Consider the following 14,397-nt stretch of genomic DNA (forward strand, 5'->3'; position numbering starts at 1 on the left):
TGAAATTATTAAAAAGTCACACAAAGCAGTCTGAAGCCTTGGCAGCTATGTCTTTGGACTAAACATATTAATGTCTGGTTTGTATAAAACTGCAATATGTGTTTTTTAATAGCATTTTTGTTCTTTTAGTCAACAGCAAACTGAGAAGTCACCCATGGACTTGTGAGACTAAGCTGCACTGTGATGTATTTGTCCAAGTAACATGTGGGAGAAGAATGGAATAAAATATTGTAGGCTTACATGTCTGATGTGAAGCTAAACACTTGCATAGACAATAAAATAATGAAAGCTGGCATTTCTTCTTTTAAAAACAATTTTAATGTTGTTACAAACTGTACTACTTTAACAAGGGAACATAGCAAATGAAAAGCAGATGGGAATGTGTCTTGCAAATGAAGAGCAACACTTGCAGTCCACGATTATTGATCTACTTATGGCTGGAGCTTGAGGCTAGTCCTGAGGTAGTTATTCAGGGATGCCAGGGTTCAGATTTCTTTAAATCATACTCCCTACCTTTCTGTGCACAATGTATTCATCCATGAATTTCCCAACCATGAAGTTACTAGAAGAAATGTGTAACTTGTCTACGAGTTTTGTGAATGCTGCATTGCACAATATTCCTCTAACCAAGTGCGCAGGGTGGTGGGTTCAATATCTTTGCAATAAGATGTAACTCTGCTGTGAAGAGATCTGAACTTTAAAAATACTTTTATCACTAAATGCTAATCACCTGAGCCTTTCACTTATTCAGTCATTCAGCTTTGCAAAGCACTGATCATGTCACCTCGCAGACCCCTTCACAGAGCTTCTTCTAGTACCATGCAATCACCTATGACTGATAAATTGATGTTGTCTAACAGCATGTTTCTGACACCTTGATGCTGCACATGCTTTGCTGGGGAAGGATGTCCCAAAAAGCCATCAGCCTCACCACCGAAAAAACAAATGAATTGGGAGTCTCTCGCCTCCAAAGACACAAGGAATTTCAACATAAATTTCATATATATTCCAGTGGATTAATAGGTCTTTACCTAGCTTTTACCACAGTGAAACATCTCTCCGAGTAATCTCCTATTCCACATCCCCAATGTTGTCTGTATACACGATCTCTGAAAAATCTATTGATCCGCGCACGTTTGATGGCCGCGATTTCAAACTACCACCCATAAATATCAACGTGTGGAATCTACAATGTAGAAAAGAAAGGCACAATTCCAAAACAAAAGAGTCCACGAGAAAGAACAAAGCAGGACACACGGCTGTCCTCGGCTCAGGTGGATTCATTTCTGAAGCTTCTGCAGGTGCTATAAGGGGGCCACCAAAAGGTACACATTTGTTTTCTAAGAAACATGTTGAATCTAATTCCATTTAAGGCACAGAAGTTTACAATTAGTTTTAAAATCAGCAGAAATGCAATCGTCCATTCATAGTATCTTGCAGCCTATTCAAGCATATATCCCACCTGGAAAGAAAAAAAAGGTTTTGTTAACTAAATTTAATACATTTCAAAATATTTTTAACAAACTAAAAAGAAGTTCGAAATGCCTTAGGACTAATACACCATTAAACTACTAAGTTAAAAATCAGATTATATAGAGTGAAGTGACTGACTAGTGCAGATAATCATAAAATTACAAACCAACATCAAACCTCGGAATCAATAATCATAGTGGCGTTATTTTTAGGAGCTGCTTTTAACATTAAATCCCAAACATGAAACCTAGTGCCCGGTAGTGCCTGGCAGAAGGTGTCGAGGTTCTTAGATAGCACATCTCCTTGTCACAATCACCTGAAGTATTTTTTTTATTATTATCATTAATCAAGGCTTCTACTTTTAGGCTATGGTTAGGTTAAGGAAGTGAATTAACTCCAGGCAACTCTCTCCCTTTTAGATCTCACCTAGAAAAACAACGTTCCCTCTCGCCATCCTACTGAAAATGAATGCACTATATTTTAGTAAAAATACATTAAGAAAAAGGGGCTTTGAATCAGCCTCCTTATGCTATGGATTTATTAGCGTGTCAGTTATTGCTTCAACTCATAGGAAAGTACACATGCTGTCAGCATCTTCTCAGCATCTTTCAGCCATTTCCTTTACTGCCACCATCATTCCCTTTTCTGGGCCAACAGAGGATAGCTATTGCACAGAAGTCTGCATCTGGAAGGGTAATTGTTGAGATGCACGTCTCTCGGCTCACCATCATGACGAACTTCCCACTGGCCTTCTAATCATCTACTGTGTGTTGCGCCGGTGGTGCAAAGGCAGCAGCATTGCTTTATTACATTATATATCCTTTAATGGAGCTTAACCTCTGGGAGCAGTAAATTACAACACAACTTCAATTTGGTGTAACAACAAGGTTCCCAATTCAAGATGGCTGCCTTAGTCTATGGCACAAAAGCATGAAGAAAAATGCAGCACTCTATGGGACCATTGGGCAGCAGGACTCGAATTCCTGCTGTTTCCAGCTTGCACGTTCCCACTGGTTTTAAGCAACACTCAGGTATGGCTGAGGTGCCTGCACTTCTCTGCCTACCCTGAGGTCATGCATCAACCTATCACTGCAACAGCTGATGGGGCCGGCACACCCAACATCCAATGAAAGTACCTGGTGTCTGATCAAAGTGCATCAAAAGCAATGATAACGCAGTGTAGACGGAACGTCACACGCACACTCCGGCCAGTGCATTAGTAGCTTCTAGTCCAACTACTATGGCTATGACTATTGCAAATGTGCACCCTAACATCTCAGGAAAGCAATGCACTCTCAGCAGTCCGTCTCCCTCACAGTCAAAACGGTAAATAATTCTATCCATTGCTTTTATAATTTAAGTAAGACTGAGATAAAAAGGGCTAAGGTAACTAGTCCCTGGTTCTCGAGTACTTTGCTCACAGAAAGGAAAAAAATGCAAAGTCTTGTCAAGGAAGTGGAGGAAAGCCTTTAATGTGGTAGACAAAAATAATTATAAACGAGCATTGAAAGAATATCATGCTAATATTAAAACTGCAAAATCACAATTCCTTCAGTCAAAAATCATGGAATCAGGGAATAGGTCCAGGCAAATTTTTAACCTAATTAAAAAATGTGCACGCCTACTGCGACCTCTTATTTTCACCCGCCCGCTACAGTTTGCTGTGAGCAGTTAGCTTCCTATTTTCAGTAAAATTCAAATCATTCAGGCAGGTCTTTTCTCAGTTTTCTCCTCCGAGTGAGAAGACTGTGAATAATATTCAATGGACTAGACCACCGCTTTTGGATGCATCCCACTCTAGTTTTGAACCCATCTCTGTGAATGCCTCTTTAAAGGCATTATGAGCTTTGAAATCCCGGTCTCCCTCGGATCTCTGTCCTCCCAGAGTATGCAGACTAGCTGCACCTGTAATTAATCCTCTGGTAAATCAGGTACTGAACTCCTCACTTGATTTGGCTAAGGCTCCTAGGGTTGGAAACAAGCTACAATCCTTCCTCTTTTAAAGAAACCCTCAGCAGATCCCGCGGTTCCAGACAATTACAGACCTATCTCCTTGCTCCCAGGTTTTTCTAAGATTCTGGAAAAACATGTTAACTCACACCTTTCTAGTTTTCTTGAGCCTAATAAGCTGTTACATCCCGGCCAGTCTGGGCTTAGGTCCAGGTATAGCTGACACCGCGCTCCTGGAGGCCAGCGAATATATCAAAGGCATCCTGGATGGAGGAGGAAAGGCGGAGCTAATAATGCTGGACCTATCGGCTGCCTGTGATACAGTTCCTCATGCCTGCCTCTTGAACTGTCTGTCATGAGTGGGCATTTCTGCTCAAGCCTTGAATTGGCTGTCTTCTTTTTTAAAGGGAAGCAGTCAGCAGATCTGGATTCCAACGGGATCTACCAGTGGGGGTTCCGCAGGGATCGACATTTAGCCCGACACTCTAATATATATCTGACTCCTCTTGCTGGACTCGCAGAATCTCTAAGTGCTGAAGTCATCTGCTTTGCTGACGAGATGCTGCTCTTGTTCTTTCGAGAGAAGGGCAGTGAGCTCCCCATGAGTTTAATCAGGATCTGCCTTCAGACTATATTTCACTGGTTGTCAGAACATCAGCTTAAATGTAATGCTGAGAAGACTGAAATTCTTGTGTTTGGTGATCTGTCTCCAACTGCTGGCTCGCTTTCTGGCCCAATAATGCTCCTCCACCAGGCCTCCAGAGTGGCACTGTTAAGAAGCTGAGTATCTTATGGAGAAACTTCAGATGGTACAAAACGCGGCAGCTCGCCTCCTTCTCCAATTGCTGACGAGATTGCATATCTCTCCATAGTTACGTGAGCTACTGGTTGCCGGTTAGGAAAAGGATTCTGTTTAAAGCGCTGCTACTGACACACACAGCCCTTCATCAGTCTGGGGCTGAGAACTTGAGATCTAGGTTTAGTTTTTATCATCTCTCTCGCAATTTGAGATCAGCTAATAAGGCACTTGCAGTGACTCCAAGAGTGCAGAAGGCCAGGATTGGGAGCAGATCCGCTTCCTTCCTTGGGGCAACGGCTTGCCTCTAGAACTGCGGACCCTGACTTGTCAATCTGCCTTTAAGAAACAAGTGAAAACATGGCTCTTCAATCAGTGCTAACTATCAGTTGTCTCCTGACCTTGGCTACTGAGTAGCTGTGTGAAATATAAGTCATTCTAACATAAAGTAACAATTTGTTTATTTTAAAAATGTAAATACTCTTCTGAGAATAGGCTTTAAAATACCGTTGATATATTTCGTACTGTTTAAATATTTTTTTTTTATTGTGGAATAAAATAAGCTAATTTATAATGCTCTTCCACCGTGGAATGAAGTGCAAGATAATTTTTTCACCTAATTTGCCAATCGTGTTTAGCTGGAGTCTGTCACTCACACACCCATGTGCTGACACATCCCTCCAACTGCTGTCAATCTCAGATTCACCCAGTAACACAAACACACATCCAAATCAATGAAGAAACACTTTCACTTCTAAAATGGCCAGTCTTACTGGCTTTGCCAAGGCCCACTGCTTCATGTGTGTGGTAATGGAAATGGGTAAAAGGATTTATAAGAATGAATAGCTCGGATTTACAATACCAATCCGAATTCAAACCACCTTTCAGGGGCTGTACTCATGAGCGTTATAAAGGAGGTTCCAGATGATGTCAACCTGGAAATTAATCCACAAACTCTAACAGCCTCGTTCTCTAACAACACACCCAAGACATGGAACAACCTCTCACAACACAGCACAGCCCTATTCCCACTTCTTGAGTTCTGAAAAGGCAGAAGCATTGGCTCTTCGAATAACTCGGGGTGAGTTGTGCGCTATACAAATCGACACAACATTCGAGAGAAGCACGCACAAGTCATAAAGACACAAGCACAGTTTCCCTCCTTCGCAGGATCGTTAGGAAATGACAGAAGGTTACTAAAGCATCACCTTTACATCCAATGGCCACAAGGGTGTGACAGAAGTTAAAATACAAGACACCAATGGCCAGCAAGAAGATCTCTCTCTCGCTACAACGACCTTGCAAGTTTCTGATGGTAGTCTCACAAAATTTTGCGCCCACCCCTAGAAGAGACCGGAAATAACCAAGGACATTCTGTGATTGGCCATTTAAAGCCAAAGGCCATGAGAATTTATATTTTGTGGCATTAATCGATGTGGCACAGAGGGTCTATAAGTGAATGGAGCTAGTGATGCACACAGAAGCATCCTCAATTGCCCCATCATGGCAGAGCTCGATATTCTGATGGCCCATTAATATTTATGTCAATTTTCAATGGATCAATCTGGATTAAGGTCAATAACACAGCTGCTTCATCAGTCTTTTGATTTATAAACTGTCAAATCATCTGCACTCAAGCAGCTTCTTTAGCTACTGTGAATTCAGAAACAAGCCCTCAGACTGTATGTAGGACATACCTATGGTACCAAAAAAAACACCAACAAACAATTAGAGATTAAGCAATAATTTGAGAGTCATTTTGTGGCGAAGAATTAATTTTAATGAGCTTTTTTTATATAAATATAGGTTTGGCTAAGTGTGCATCAAGATGTTCAAAAGAAGGGAGATAAGTTGTTCTGGTGTGTAAAGAACAAGCATTGCTATTACCCAGTTCAGTGGTATTTATGTTAACACCTTCAGAATGATGGAAGGCTGCATCAGCCATGCTGGCAGTCAAAGCCCGTGACCGGCAAGTTGCATAAGATCCCAACAACAGGAAGCCGGGTCAGTAACTTACCATGCCTGGTAGTAGGTATGTCTTTCTTACTGTTCAGAAAGTCTGGACTCAGAGTTAGATCAATGGAATTAATTATGGAGGTTGAGAAAGATAAACATACAATAACATGTTGGAGTAAATTCCCAGTGTTGCAGCTTTAATCGAACTGTAATTGAAAATGAAAATGTCACTTACCCAGTGTACATCTGTTCGTGGCATTAGTCGCTGCAGATTCACATGTTTCGCACAGTCCGCTGCCTGGTGTTGGGCTCGGAGTATTACAAGTTGTTTTTCTTCGAAGAAGTCGTTTTTGGTCACGGGACCGAAGGACTCCTCCCTCTTCGGCTCCATTGCGCATGGGCGTCAACTCCATCTTAGATTGTTTTCCCCGCAGAGGGTGAGGATGGAGTTGTTTGCTATAAATAGTGCCCATGCAATGGAGTGAATACGTATGTACATAAAAAGTTTATAATAATTATTTACAAATGTACAAATGTTTAAGATTTAAGATGTACTTCTAAACGGCTACAGGCTTCCCGGGGAGGCGGGAGGGTACATGTGAATCTGCAGCGACTAATGCCACGAACAGATGTACACTGGGTAAGTGACATTTTCAGTTCGATGGCATATGTTGCTGCAGATACACATGTTTCGCATAGACTATAAAGCAGTTACCTCCCCTAAAAGCGGTGGTTTAGCCTGTAGGAGTTGAAGTAGTTTGGAATAATGTTCTTAGTACAGCTTGGCCCACTGTAGCTTGTTGTGCATTTAGTACGTCTACACAGTAGTGTTTAGTAAATGTATGAGGCGTAGACCAGGTTGCAGCCTTACATATTTCGCTCATAGGAATGTTTCCTAGAAAGGCCATTGTAGCACCTTTCTTTCTGGTTGAGTGTGCCTTTGGTGTAATAGGCAATTCTCTTTTGGCTTTAAGATAGCATGTTTGAATACATCTGACTATCCATCTAGCAATGCCTTGTTTAGAGATTGGATTTCCTATGTGTGGTTTTTGAAAAGCTATGAACAGTTGTTTTGTTTTCCTGATTAGCTTTGTTCTGTCAATGTAGTACATTAGTGCTCTTTTGATGTCTAATGTATGTAGTGCCCTTTCAGCCACGGAATCTGGTTGTGGGAAGAACACTGGCAATTCTACTGTTTGATTTAAATGGAATGGTGAGATTACTTTTGGTAGACATTTTGGATTTGTTCTTAGAACTATTTTATTTTTGTGTATTTGAATAAATGGTTCTTGTATGGTAAATGCCTGTATTTCACTTACTCTTCTGAGGGATGTAATTGCAATGAGAAATGCGACTTTCCAGGTTAGATATTGCATTTCACAGGAATGCATGGGTTCGAAAGGTGGACCCATGAGTCTTGTTAAGACGATGTTAAGGTTCCATGAAGGAACTGGTGGTGTTCTTGGTGGTATAATTCTTTTTAGCCCTTCCATGAATGCTTTAATAACTGGTATTCTAAATAGAGACGATGAATGAGTAGTTTGTAGGTAAGCAGATATTGCTGCGAGGTGTATTTTTATAGATGAAAAAGCGAGATTCGCTTTTTGCAAATGTAGTAAGTATCCCACTATGTCCTTTGTAGAGGCATGCAATGGTTGGATTTGATTGGTATGGCAGTAGCAAACAAATCTTTTCCACTTAGATGCATAGCAGTGTCTAGTGGAAGCTTTTCTAGCTTGTTTTATGACCTCCATACATTCTTGTGTGAGGTCTAAGTGTCCGAATTCTAGGATTTCAGGAGCCAAATTGCCAGATTCAATGATGCTGGGTTTGGATGCCTGATCTGTTGTTTGTGTTGTGTTAACAGATCTGGTCTGTTGGGTAGTTTGACATGCGGTACTAGTGAAAGGTCTAGTAGAGTTGTATACCAAGGTTGTCTTGCCCATGTGGGTGCTATCAGTATGAGTTTGAGTTGGTTTTGACTCAACTGGTTTACTAGATATGGAAGGAGAGGGAGAGGGGGAAAAGCGTATGCAAATATCCCTGACCAACTCATCCATAGAGCCTTGCCTTGTGATTCGCGGTGTGGGTACCTGGATGCGAAGTTTTGGCATTTTGCGTTTTCTTTTGTTGCGAACAAATCTATCTGGGGTGTTCCCCAAATTTGAAAGTACTTGTTCAGAACTTGGGGGTGAATTTCCCATTCGTGGACTTGTTGGTGGTCTCGCGAAAGGTTGTCTGCTAGTTGGTTTTGGATCCCTGGAATAAATTGTGCTATTAGGCGAATGTTGTTGTGAGTCGCCCACTGCCATATTTTTTGTGTTAGGAGACACAATTGTGTTGAGTGTGTTCCTCCTTGTTTGTTTAAATAATACATTGTTGTCATGTTGTCTGTTTTGACAAGAATGTATTTGTGTGTTATTATGGGTTGAAAGGCTTTTAACGCTAGAAATACTGCTAACAGTTCTAGGTAATTGATATGAAATTTTGTTTGGTGTACATCCCATTGTCCTTGAATGCTGTGGTGATTGAGGTGTGCTCCCCACCCTGTCATGGAAGCATCTGTTGTTATAACGTATTGAGGCACTGGGTCCTGAAATGTCCGCCCTTTGTTTAAATTGTTGCTGTTCCACCATAGAAGCGAGAGGTATGTTTGGCGGTCTACCAACACCAGATCTTGAAGTTGACCCTGTGCCTGTGACCATTGTGATGCTAGGCACTGTTGTAAGGGTCGCATGTGTAGTCTTGCGTTTGGGACAATGGCTATGCATGATGACATCATGCCTAGAAGTTTTAGCACAAATTTTGCTTGTATCTTTTGGTTTGGAAACATAGCACTTATTAACTTGTGGAATGCTTGCACTCTTTGTGGACTTGGAGTGGCAATTCCTTTTGATGTGTTGATGGTTGCCCCTAGATATTGTTGTGTCCGACACGGTTCGAGGTGTGACTTTGTATAGTTGATGGAGAAACCCAGTTTGTGAAGGGTTTGTATGACATATGTGGTGTCGTTTGTGCACTTTTTTACTGTGTTGGTCTTGATTAGCCAATCGTCTAGGTAAGGAAACACATGTATCTGTTGTCTCCTGATATGTGCTGCTACTACTGCTAGACATTTTGTGAATACTCTTGGTGCAGTTGTTATTCCGAATGGCAACACTTTGAATTGGTAATGTATTCCTTTGAATACGAACCTTAGGTACTTTCTGTGAGAAGGGTGTATCGGTATATGAAAGTACGCATCTTTTAGGTCTAATGTGGTCATGTAATCTTGCTGTTTGAGCAGTGGAATGATGTCTTGTAGTGTGACCATGTGAAAGTGGTCCGATATGATGTAGGTATTTAGTGTCCTGAGATCTAATATTGGTCTTAATGTTTTGTCTTTTTTTGGAATTAGAAAGTACAGGGAGTAAACTCCTGTGTTTTTTTGTTGTATTGGTACTAACTCTATTGCATCCTTTTGCAGTAGTGCTTAAACTTCTAGTCCTAAAAGTTCTAAATGTTGAGGTGACATTTTGCGTGTTTTTGGAGGGATGTTTGGTGGGAATTTGTGGAATTCTATGCAATAGCCATGTTGGATTATTGCTAATACCCAATTGTCTGTTGTAATCTGCTGCCAAGATTGGTAGAATTGGCTTAGTCTTCCCCCCACTGGTGTTGAGTGAAGGGGTTGTGTGACTTGAAAGTCACTGTTTAGGTGGAGGTGTTTTTGGAGTCTGGAATCTTCCCCTACTCCTTGGGAATTGACCCCCTCTATATCCCCTGAAACCTCCTCTTTGGAATGAACCCTGATATGGTGTGGTTCTTGTTTGTTGGCTGGTGGTGTCTGTGGGTTGGCCACGAAACCCCCCTCTAAATGGAGTTTTTCTAAAAGAGCCTCTGCTCTGCGGGGAGTAGAGTGCGCCCATGGCTTTGGCCGTGTCTGTGTCCTTTTTAAGTTTTTCAATGGCTGTGTCCACTTCAGGGCCAAAAAGTTGTTTCTCGTTGAAGGGCATATTAAGGACAGCCTGCTGGATTTCCGGTTTGAAGCCTGAAGTGCGGAGCCAAGCGTGTCTCCTTATGGTGACAGCAGTGTTGACTGTTCTCGCTGCAGTATCGGCTGCGTCCATTGAAGAGCGGATTTGATTGTTTGAGATCGTTTGTCCCTCTTCAACTATTTGCTGCGCCCTTTTTTGGTATTCCTGTGGAAGATGGTCTATGAGAAGTTGCATCTCATCCCAGTGTGCGCGGTCATATCGGGCCAGCAGCGCTTGAGAATTTGCGATGCGCCACTGGTTGGCTGCCTGTGATGCTACTCTTTTTCCTGCCGCATCAAATTTTCTGCTTTCTTTGTCCGGAGGTGGGGCGTCGCCAGATGTATGGGAATTTGCTCTTTTGCGAGCTGCCCCTACTACTACGGAGTCAGGTGGTAACTGCGAAGTAATAAACACTGGGTCTGTGGGTGGTGGTTTGTATTTCTTATCCACCCTTGGGGTGATGGCTCTTGATTTTACGGGCTCTTCAAAAATTTGTTTTGCGTGCCGTAACATCCCTGGTAGCATTGGGAGACATTGATATTGGCTATGTGTAGCCGAGAGGGTGTTAAATAAAAAATCATCCTCTATAGGATCGGAATGCAGTTGGACATTGTGGAATTCTGCTGCCCTAGCCACCAGTTGCGAGTATGAGGTACTGTCCTCTGGCGGTGATGGCTTTGTGGGGTATGAATCGGGATCATTGTCCGGCACTGGGGTGTCATATAGGTCCCAAGCGTCTTGATCCTGATTATCTTGACTTATGGTAGTTTGCGCTGGTGAGTGCATTTGTGGCGGTGTTTGTGCCGGCGATGCCTGTTGTGGAGGAGAGGGCGGAGGCGTGACTTTTTTAACCACTTTGGCTTGTGGTTGTGCGTCATCCTTGAGAAGTCCGATCCTTCTTTTTCTCATTATTGGGGGAAGGGTTGATATCTTCCCTGTGTCTTGCTGGATGTACAGTCTCTTTTGTGTGTAGTCTGATTCTACACTTTGGAGCTCTTGTCCAAATCTGTGCATCTGGCCACTTATTCCTTGTTCCTCTGTGTAGGATGGAGGTGTGGAACTTTTCGGCGCCGAGAGAGAATCTTTTTTCGGCTTCGGCACCGACAGAATTTTTGTGGCTTTCGGCAGGGTGTCTCGGTGCCGATGTTTTTCGGTGCCGGCATCTTGTTTTTGCCTCTCGGAGCCGCTATCTCGGCTCCGAGGTTGCTCCATGGCGGTCCCTCGACCGGAGTCGGGTGTCTTCGCTATGGGCGTGCCCTTTTTCGGCGCCTTCGACGGCTCGCCGGTTTTATGGGTCGAGCCATGGCCTGTTGGCAGTGGCGTCCCCTGGGCTTTTGTCTTCTCGATGGTTTTAATTTTCGACGTCTTACTCACTGTTTGTTGCTGTTGTTCGACGTCGGAGTCTCCGGATTCTGATTCCGGAACCGAGAATGTTTCCTCTTCGTCGTCGAAACGTTGTTTTGTCGGCGTGGACGCCATTTGTAGACGCCTGGCTCTTCGGTCCCGGAGTGTTTTTCTGGACCGGAAGGCTCGACAGGCCTCACAGGTATCCTCCTTGTGCTCGGGGGACAAGCACAAGTTACAGACCAAGTGCTGATCTGTATAAGGATACTTACTGTGACATTTTGGGCAGAAACGAAACGGGGTCCGTTCCATCGGCTTCGATGTCGCACGCGGTCGGGCCGACCAGGCCCCGACGGGGGATCGAAGCTACCCCAAAGTCTTCCGATGATCGGTGTCGATGTACCTAACTATCCCGATACCGAACGGAACAATACCGACGCTTTCTTCCGAGATTCTGACTAACTTTCCGAACCGAAACACGGAGCGAAAAGGAATACGTCCGAACCCGACAGCGGAAAAAAACAATCTAAGATGGAGTCGATGCCCATGCGCAATGGAGCCGAAGAGGGAGGAGTCCTTCGGTCCTGTGACCAAAAAAGACTTCTTCGAAGAAAAACAACTTGTAATACTCCGAGCCCAACACCAGGCAGCGGACTGTGCGAAACATGTGTATCTGCAGCAACATATGCCATCGAACATATAATTTCACTAAACCTCAAATTTTCAATTTTCAAATTGATTCTGTGCTGAATCAGAACAGGTTTACAGAAACAAAGAAAATTATTTTTATAGGTTTGATAGATGCAGATTTTGAGTTTTTTTTTAAAAGGATCTAGCCGACTACATACCTGTATTCATTCAATGCTAAGCGATATGAAAAAAAACTAAACTAATAAAGGATATTGCAGAGTTCACAGGTGTGATTTCGCTTGACTTTTAGCAATCAGGAGAGAAGCAGGGCTAGGAGGAGTCCCAAAGAAATTTCCTATGAGAATTGACGCCAATACTCCCACTGCTTTTTCAGAATGTAGTCACTCTGCAGTTCTCTTGTTCACCTGCTGAACTGCTGAGAAACTTCTATATATCTGACTATTAAGAAGGGTGATTCAAAAACGTGTGGGCTATTTGTACCCATCTCTCTCAAATATAAACTATATATTTGCTAACCTGTCAGCACAGCAGCCAGAGGAAATATTGGCTCAGATGATTTCAGACAGTAGTATTTATAATAACACATTAACTTTGTCAGACTCTTCTGGCAGCAAGTTTAGTTGACGAGCTGCTTAGTGAGGGGGTCTCTATTAACCTTTTTTTTTTTTAAAAAAAAAAAGCTCTTTGTTGAATTTTATGGGGGTCTCTATTAACCTGATTAGCATAGATTAAAAAAAACCTTCAACAGTTGTGAGTGGGTCTTTCTATGGGCAACAATGAATTCAATAGGCGTTTCACTTTCACTAAAGTCAGCAAGGCCTCATTGAATGTGATTTTAACAGGCCTGACGAGAGTCACTCATGAGGGATTAGCGTGACACACACTGGCAGTTATCCCGCATTGCCACACGCAGTTTCAAAGCTCCTGTGAGCACAGCCTGCCGTGGCTCGCGATGTTCCAGCCCAAGCCACTTGCCGGATCCAGGGACAGAGATCCAATATTGCCACTTCTGAGGCTTGTGTGGGGTTGAAGGGAATGGTTATCTGGTGTGGTTACCTCTACGCGAGTGTCTCTAGCCTCCACCTCCCACCATGTCTTGAGGTGCCACCGGCCGCAGTCAGTTATGAGTGGTCGCCAGCTGAATGCTGGGAAGAGGCTCTTGGCGCAGTACACACATTTTGCAGTGACAGCTACGATGGAGAGAATAAGGAAATAAAGACACCTGTCCTAAATTCCTGTCCTGCTCAAACTGTGGAATTAAGTTTTAGTTTGCAGAAGGTAGGATGAAGCTAAGAGCCCTCCAGTCAGTCTTTTAGATATGTGCACTGCTTTATTTTTTAATACTCCCTTTGTTCTCCAGCATGCCTTCTCATAACTTTCAAAAACATAACAAAATAATCCGATGGGTTTTTCTGGCAGGTACGGATAATTTTTTTAAAAATTAATGATAAACTATTAGTTCCCACTTATCTCAGAGCTCCGGCTGACCCGTGCCCCTGCACAGTGAGCTCTGTCGTGCAGCGTCTGTGTTTTGTCCGTGCAAGCTGGAGAACAATCAGAGCTCACCATATCAAATGGATGCCAGTAAGTCAGAGATGTTCAGTCAATCAATCAGTAATTTGTTAAGCGCGCTACTCACCCGGAAGGGTCTCAAGTCCTTCCAGTGTGTCTCTTATTTTGTTCAGGAGCCTATGTACCACTCAACCAATGCCCCATATTTTCTGGGTATTTCCCAAACTCTTAGGGAAATCCCCTCTGATGGTTCTGGACACAGAGACTGAAGTCATTCATTTCAGTGTAAGCTCCTCACACTGTCCAAATAAACTGGCATATGTGAAGTTGCACACAATTCTCAGCAGCAGGTGATTCAGCCTTCTGATCTAGGTTACCTTCCTATTACACTGCCTCACAACAAAGATTGAAAACCTATCCCCTGGATGCGGAAGCAGACGCTTTACGCAGTTTATGGCCATTTCTAGATCCTAACATTGCACACGAGATGGTAACATCCGAAATTTCCTTCTTTGTATTAGGAATTGTCACTTTGTTTTACGCACAATAAAGTGTCGCAAAGTTTCATATGAAAGAAATCAAAATGTCACACCCAAGTACAGTTAAAACGAGGAAACATCATATGTAGCCAAACGGTAAACTTGGCCGCTATGGCTTAAATGCAGACAGTTGTCCTATCAGGTTCAATCAGGTCTGGTG

The 14,397-nt window shown here is 42.9% G+C and overlaps 1 protein-coding gene across 1 annotated transcript in view; it reads right to left on the reverse strand.

The window, feature by feature from the left end:
* Window positions 1-295: 295 nt before the first annotated feature.
* Window positions 296-14,397, reverse strand: part of CREG1 (cellular repressor of E1A stimulated genes 1) — a 58,373-nt gene continuing 44,271 nt past the window's right edge. The window contains exon 4 of the mRNA XM_069202762.1: window positions 296-1,462. The gene's annotated coding sequence lies outside the window, so the exon portion shown is untranslated. The remainder of the gene's footprint in view (window positions 1,463-14,397) is intronic.

This window comes from Pleurodeles waltl, chromosome 8 (assembly GCF_031143425.1).
Source record: "Pleurodeles waltl isolate 20211129_DDA chromosome 8, aPleWal1.hap1.20221129, whole genome shotgun sequence".
Lineage (NCBI taxonomy): Eukaryota > Metazoa > Chordata > Amphibia > Caudata > Salamandridae > Pleurodeles > Pleurodeles waltl.